Genomic DNA, 7,413 nt, shown 5'->3' on the forward strand with positions numbered 1-7,413 from the left:
GGAAGTAGACGAAAGAGGGGATGCCTTCCGGGGGCATCCCCAAGCTTTGGCTTTTTGGTGTCCTTAGATTATGTTGGGGGTGCCGTGGACATCCCCAAGCTTAGGCTCTTGCCACTCCTTGTTCCATAATCCATCAAAATCTTTCCCCCAAAACTTGAAAACTTCACAACACAAAACTCAACAGAAATCTCGTGAGCTCCGTTAGTGAAAGAAAACAAAAGACCACTTCAAGGTACTGTAATGAACTCATTCTTTATTTATATTGGTGTTAAACCTACTGTATTCCAACTTCTCTATGGTTTATAAACTATTTTACTAGCCATAGATTCATCAAAATAAGCAAACAACACACGAAAAACAGAATCTGTCAAAAACAGAACAGTTTGTAGTAATCTGTAACTAACGCAAACTTATGGAACTCCAAAAAATCAGCCAAAATAGGAAGACCTAGGAAATTTTTTTATTGATCAGCACCAATTGGAATCAGTATTTTATCACGTTCTGGTGATTTTTAACAATTGTTTTCGTGAACAGAAAGTTTCTGGAAATTTCTGCAAGATCAAATAACTATCATCCAAGAAGATCCTATAGGTTTAACTTGGCACAAACACTAATTAAAACATAAAAACACATCTAACCAGAGGCTAGATCAAAGATTTATCCCTAAACAGAAGCAAAAGAAAAAAAAACTAAAAATAAAATTGGGTTGCCTCCCAACAAGCGCTATCGTTTAACGCCCCTAGCTAGGCATAAAAGCAAGGATAGATCTAGGTATTGCCATCTATGGTAGGCAATCCATAAGTGGCTCTCATGATAGATTCATATGGTAATTTTATTTTCTTCCTAGGGAAGTGTTCCATGCCTTTCTTTAATGGAAATTGGAACCTAATATTCCCTTCCTTCATATCAATAATTGCACCAATCGTTCTAAGGAAAGGTCTACCAAGAATAATAGGACATGAAGGATTGCAATCTATATCAAGAACGATAAAATCTACGGGCACATAATTCCTATTTGCAACAATAAGAACATCATTAATTCTTCCCATAGGTTTCTTAGTAGTGGAATCCTCAAGGTGCAAGTTTAGAGAGCAATCATCAAAATCACGGAAATCTAGCAAATCGCACAAAGTTTTGGGAATAGTGGAAACACTAGCACCCAAATCACATAAAGCATAGAACTCATGATCCTTAATCTTAATTTTAATAGTAGGTGCCCACTCATCATAAAGTTTTCTAGGGATAGAAACTTCCAACTCAAGCTTTTCTTCATAAGATTGCATCAAGGCATCAACGATATGTTTAGTAAACGCTTTATTTTGACTATAAGCATGAGGAGAATTTAGCACGGATTGCAACAAGGAAATACAATCAATCAAAGAGCAATTTCCATAATTAAATTCCTTCAAATCCAAAATAGTGGGTTTATTAGCATCTAACGTTTTGATTTCTTCAATCCCACTTTTATCAAATTTAGCATCAAGATCTAAAAACTCCGAATTTTTGGAACGTCTTCTAGGTAAAGGTGGATCATATTCAGTCCCATCATTATCAAGATTCATATTGCAAAACAAAGATTTAATAGGGGACACATCAATAACTTTTAGATCTTCATCTTTATTTTCATAGAAATTTGAAGAACACGCTTTCATAAAGCAATCTTTCTTAGCACGCATCCTAGCGGTTCTTTCTTTGCACTCATCAATGGAAATTCTCATGGCTTTGAGAGACTCATTTATATCATGCTTAGGAGGAATAGATCTAAGCTTTAAAGAATCAATATCAAGAGAAATTCTATCAACGTTCCTAGCCAATTCATCAACTTTAAGCAATTTCTCTTCAAGCAAAGCATTGAAATTCTTTTGCGAATTCATAAACTCTTTAACACTAATCTCAAATTCAGAGGGCATCTTATTAAAAATTCCATCAGAATTGTTGTGAATTACCATAATTATTAGAGGAATTATTAGGATAAGGCCTAGGATTAAAGATTCCTCTATACGCGTTGTTACCAAAATTATTCCTACCAACAAAATTCACATCCATAGATTCATTATTATTCTCAATCAAAGCAGACAAAGGCATATCATTAGGATCAGAAGAAACACTCTTAGTAGCAAATAATTTCATAAGTTCATCCATCTTTCCACTCAAAACATTAATTTCTTCTATCACATGCACTTTTTTATTAGTAGATCTTTCAGTGTGCCATTGAGAATAATTAACCATAATATTATCTAGGAGTTTAATAGCTTCTCCTAAAGTGATTTCCATAGAAGTGCCTCCCGCGGCCGAATCTAAAAGATTTCTAGAAGCAAAATTCAATCCGACATAAATTTTTTTTATAATCATCCAAAAATTCAAACCATGCGTAGGGCAATTACGTATCATTAATTTCATCCTCTCCCAAGCTTGTGCAACATGTTCATGATCAAGTTGCTTAAAATTCATAATATCGTTTCTAAGAGAGATGATCTTAGCGAGAGGAACATACTTAGAGATAAAAGCATCTTTGCACTTGTTCCAAGAATCAATACTATTTTTAGGCAAAGACGAAAACCATGTTTTAGCACGATCTCTAAGCGAAAAAGGAAATAGCTTCAGTTTAACAATATCATTGTCAACATCTTTCTTCTTTTGCATATCACACAAATCAACGAAGCTATTTAGATGAGTAGCAGCATCTTCACTAGGAAGGCCGGCGAATTGATCTTTCATGACAAGATTCAACAAAGCAGCATTGATTTCACAAGATTCAGTATTGGTAAGAGGAGCAATCGGAGTGCTAAGGAAATCATTATTGTTGGTATTGGTAAAGTCACATAATTTGGTATTATCTTGAGCCATCGTGACAAACAAGCAATCCAACACACAAGCAAACAAAAAGCGAGCGAAAAGAGGCAAACGGAAAAGAGAGGGCGAATAAAACGGCAAGGGTGAAGTGGGGGAGAGGAAAACGAAAGGCAAATGGCAAATAATGTAATGCGGGAGATAAGGGATTGTGCTGGGTACTTGGTATGTTGACTTTTGCTCAGACCTCCCCGGCAACGGCGCCAGAAATCCTTCTTGCTACCTCTTGAGCACTGCGTTGGTTTTCCCTTGAAGAGGAAAGGGTGATGCAGCAAAGTAGCGTAAGTATTTCCCTCAGTTTTTGAGAACCAAGGTATCAATCCAGTAGGAGGCTACGCGCGAGTCCCTCGCAGCTACACAAAACAAATAAATCCTCGCAACCAACGCGATAAGGGGTTGTCAATCCCTTCATGATCACTTACGAGAGTGAGATCTGATAGATATGATAGGATAATATTTTTGGTATTTTTGTGATAAAGATGCAAAGTAAAATAAAAGCAAAGTAAAAAAGCAAAGGAAATAACTAAGTGTTGGAAGATTAATACGATGAAGATAGACCCGGGGGCCATAGGTTTCACTAGTGGCTTCTCTCAAGAGCATAAGTATTTTACGGTGGGTGAACGAATTACTGTTGAGCAATTGACAGAATTGAGCATAGCTATGAGAATATCTAGGTATGATCATGTATATAGGCATCACGTCCTAGACAACTAGACCGACTCCTGCCTGCATCTACTACTATTACTCCACTCATTGACCGCTATCCAGCATGCATCTAGAGTATTAAGTTCATGAAAATAGAGTAACGCCTTAAGCAAGATGACATGATGTAGAGGGATAAATTCATGCAATACGATAAAAACCCCATCTTGTTATCCTCGATGGCAACAATACAATACGTGCCTTGCTGCCCCTACTGTCACTGGGAAAGGACACCGCAAGATTGAACCCAAAGCTAAGCACTTCTCCCATTGCAAGAAAGATCAATCTAGTAGGCCAAACCAAACTGATAATTCGAAGAGACTTGCAAAGATAACCAATCATACATAAAAAGAATTCAGAGAAGATTCAAATATTTTTCATACATAAACTTGATCATAAACCCACAATTCATCGGTCTCAACAAACACACCGCAAAAATAAGATTACATCGAATAGATCTCCACGAGAGAGGGGGAGAACATTGTATTGAGATCCAAAAAGAGAGAAGAAGCCATCTAGCTACTAACTATGGACCCGAAGGTCTGAGGTAAACTACTCACACTTCATCGGAGAGGCTATGGTGTTGATGTAGAAGCCCTCCGTGATGGATGCCCCCTCCGGCGGAGCTCCGGAACAGGCCCCAAGATGGGATCTCGTGGGTACAGAAGGTTGCGGCGGTGGAATTAGGTTTTTGGCTCCGTATCTAATCGTTTGGGGGTACGTAGTTATATATAGGAGGAAGAAGTACGTCGGTGGAGCAACAGGGGGCCCACGAGGGTGGAGGGCGCACCCTGGGGGGGTAGGCGCGCCCCCTACCTCGTGGCCTCCTGGAAGCTTCTCTTACGTAGGGTCCAAGTCTCCTGGATCATGTTCGTTCCAAAAATCACGCTCCTGAAGGTTTCATTACGTTTGATATTCTTTTTCCGCGAAAGTCTGAAATAGGCAAAAAACAACAATTCTGGGCTGGGCCTCCGGTTAATAGTTTAGTCCCAAAAATAATATAAAAGTGGATAATAAAGCCCAATATTGTCCAAAACAGTAGATAATATAGCATGGAGCAATCAAAAATTATAGATACGTTGGAGACATATCAGCGTGTTTTATCAGGCGAGCTACGACGGCACCGAAGTGCCCATCATCGCCAATTACCCTGGTCTTCTCCCCGCTTCGCACGTAAGTAGTCAAGAGACGTCTCCCCCGAATGGGTTCCCTCGTCCCACCTCACCCACCGCACTGTCTCGTGCTTCGAAGGGGAGGCGTTCTACATACCGTGTTACTCCAGGAGCGACTCCGAAGAGAGCGGCTCCCGCACCGGGCGAGCCTTTGAAGAGGAAGGCAAACAAAGACACAGCCGGGCCCTCATCAAAGAGGTATGGGTTTGCAAATATGTTTTCTTAATAGTCGCATCCAACCGTGACTTTCATGTTCGTCCCGTATTAGGAAAAGAGTCCGCCGGACTGTGTCTCGGGGTCCGGTCGGTAATACTCCCAGCAGCCAGGATCCAACCTCAGCTGAGGGGACAGGGGCCGATATGGGAGTGACGCCGGACTGTCCACTACAGGAAACAACTAGTTTGCTGTCAGTGAGCATCTTTGCCGTCAGCTTTTCATCGGCGTAGACGGCAAAGAGCTCTTTTGCCGTCAGCTGCTGTCGGCAAAGAATGACTGACGGCAAAGAAAACTTTGTCGTCTGCTATTTTTATTACAAACGGAAAAGAAAAGTTTGCCGTCTATGATTTCTATTACAAACGGCAAAGAAAACTTTGCCGTATGCCGTTTTTATTACAGACGGCAAAGAGTGCATACGGAAAAGAGTGCTCTTTGCCGTCTGTAGTAAAAACCGCATACAGCAAATAACTTTGCCGTCTGTAATATAAACGCCAGACGGCAAAAAAGAAACACAGCTCACGGATCGACCTCCCAGATCGATGAGGTGGCACGATCCACACCCCACGCTGTATCTCTCTCCCACGCCCCCCAAAACGTTCTCTCTCTCCCCTACGTTCTCTCACCCTCAGCCGACCCCACCACGTTCTCTCTCCCTTATCCCCCCACGTTCTCTGTCTCGTACCACGAGTCGTACACATCTCTCTCTCTCTCTCCCGTAACTCCCCAGCAGCCCCGCCCCGGTCGCCGCCGGCCACCCTGGCACCCAGCCACGCTCCCCTCCAACTGCCCTGTCCTCTCTCCTCCCTCGAGCCGGCCCCGTCCCCCATCCCCGTCGAGCCGGCCCCGTCCCTCGTCGCCACGGAAACCGCCGCCGTCCTCCTGCCTCGCAGCGCCGCCCGTTCCCCAGCGCCCCACGTCGGAGGCCTCGCGCCGCCGCCCGCTCCCCAGCATAGGTCGGCGAGCAGCTCGGCCCCTTCCCTTCAGCGCCTCCTCACTCCAGGCAGCGCGACCTCCTCCCTCTGGCGCCTCCTCCCTCCAGCGCCTCCTCTCTCCGGTGAGCAGCACGGCGCAGACGGCGTGAACAGCGCGGGCGGCACGGCGACTTCCTCACTCCGGCGAGCAGCGTGGCTTTGTCACTCCGGCGAGCAGCGCGAGTGGCGTGGGTTCCTCCCTCCATCGCCTCCACACACCGACGAGCAGCGCGGCCTCCTCACTCTGGTGGGCAGTGTGGGCCGCGCGACGTGAGCTCCTCCCTCCGGTGCCTCCTCACTCCGGCAAGCAGCGCGACCTCCTCCTTCCGGCGCCTCCTCACTCCGGCGTGGCCTCCATCCAGCGTGGCCTCCCTCCGGCAGCGGCGCTTTTCTCCGGTGAGGCCGGGCGCGACCAACATCTCTTCTCAGGTGCTGTCGGCATGGTGAGCAGCTTGGCTATTGGGCGCATGCGGGCGGCAAGAATCTCTGCTCGGGTGAGCTTTGGACGAGATGATATGGACGTGCGGTGACGAGACTGTTGATCCAATTTTTTTTAATAAAAAAGAACACTTTGCCGTCTGTGATGTTTCTGCCTAACGGCAAAGAAGTAGTCTGGCTCACGGCAAAACACTAACGCCGTCCGTCAGGGTCGTTATTCTGTTAGGTTGCTTTTCTTTGCCGTCTGGACAGTCTAGTTGACAGCAAACAGTATAGACTGACGGCAAAATCTTTGCCATCATCCAGAAAAAATAGCAGACGGCAAAGTATTCTTTGCCGATTTATCTTTGCCGTCTACTTCCTGACGACAAACTCTTTGCCATCTGGATTTACGTCTTTGCCGTCTGTAATCCACAGACGGCAAATTACCTGTTTCCTGTAGTGGTCCTTCGGCCGAGGGCTCGGAAAATATGTCCGTTACCAACTCGGAAGTGGAAAGCGCCATGAATCATCGGCGCCGGAGGGCCATTTTACGAGACCCCCGCTTTTCAGAAGAGGCGTTTAATGCCTTCAGCTCGGCTGATGCATACATCCGAGCTGCTCGAGATGGGCTTAGCAGAGCCACAAAGCAGCATTTAAAAGATGTGCAGGTAAGTTTAGTTTGTCTCAGTGTGATAATCGTATGCCAGTATCCCCCGAGACTTAAAGTAGTTGGGACAACTGATTTGAGGATCGTTGCATGACCAGGTTCTTTCGGAGAAGAACGACGTGCTAGCCCCACAGCTAGAAAGGTGCCGAACGCAGTTAAATGCGGTAACCGCCGAACTGGAAAAATCCTAAGCAGCATCCTCCGGTAATATTTCCCTCCATCGAGAAACAGTTATTGCATAGCGACCGTGCTAATACTGCAGCTTTATCTCATAGCAGGATCATCAGATCAATTGGAGGAAAAACAGTCGAAAAGACTGCTTGCCGCAGGCGAGCGGGTTTTGACCCGTGTCAGACAGGAGAAAAACAAACTCCAGGATGCAAACACCCAGCTGGGCGAAGAGCTGAAGGATGTG

The sequence above is a fragment of the Triticum aestivum genome, chromosome 5D, assembly GCF_018294505.1.
Source record: "Triticum aestivum cultivar Chinese Spring chromosome 5D, IWGSC CS RefSeq v2.1, whole genome shotgun sequence".
Classification (NCBI taxonomy): domain Eukaryota; kingdom Viridiplantae; phylum Streptophyta; class Magnoliopsida; order Poales; family Poaceae; genus Triticum; species Triticum aestivum.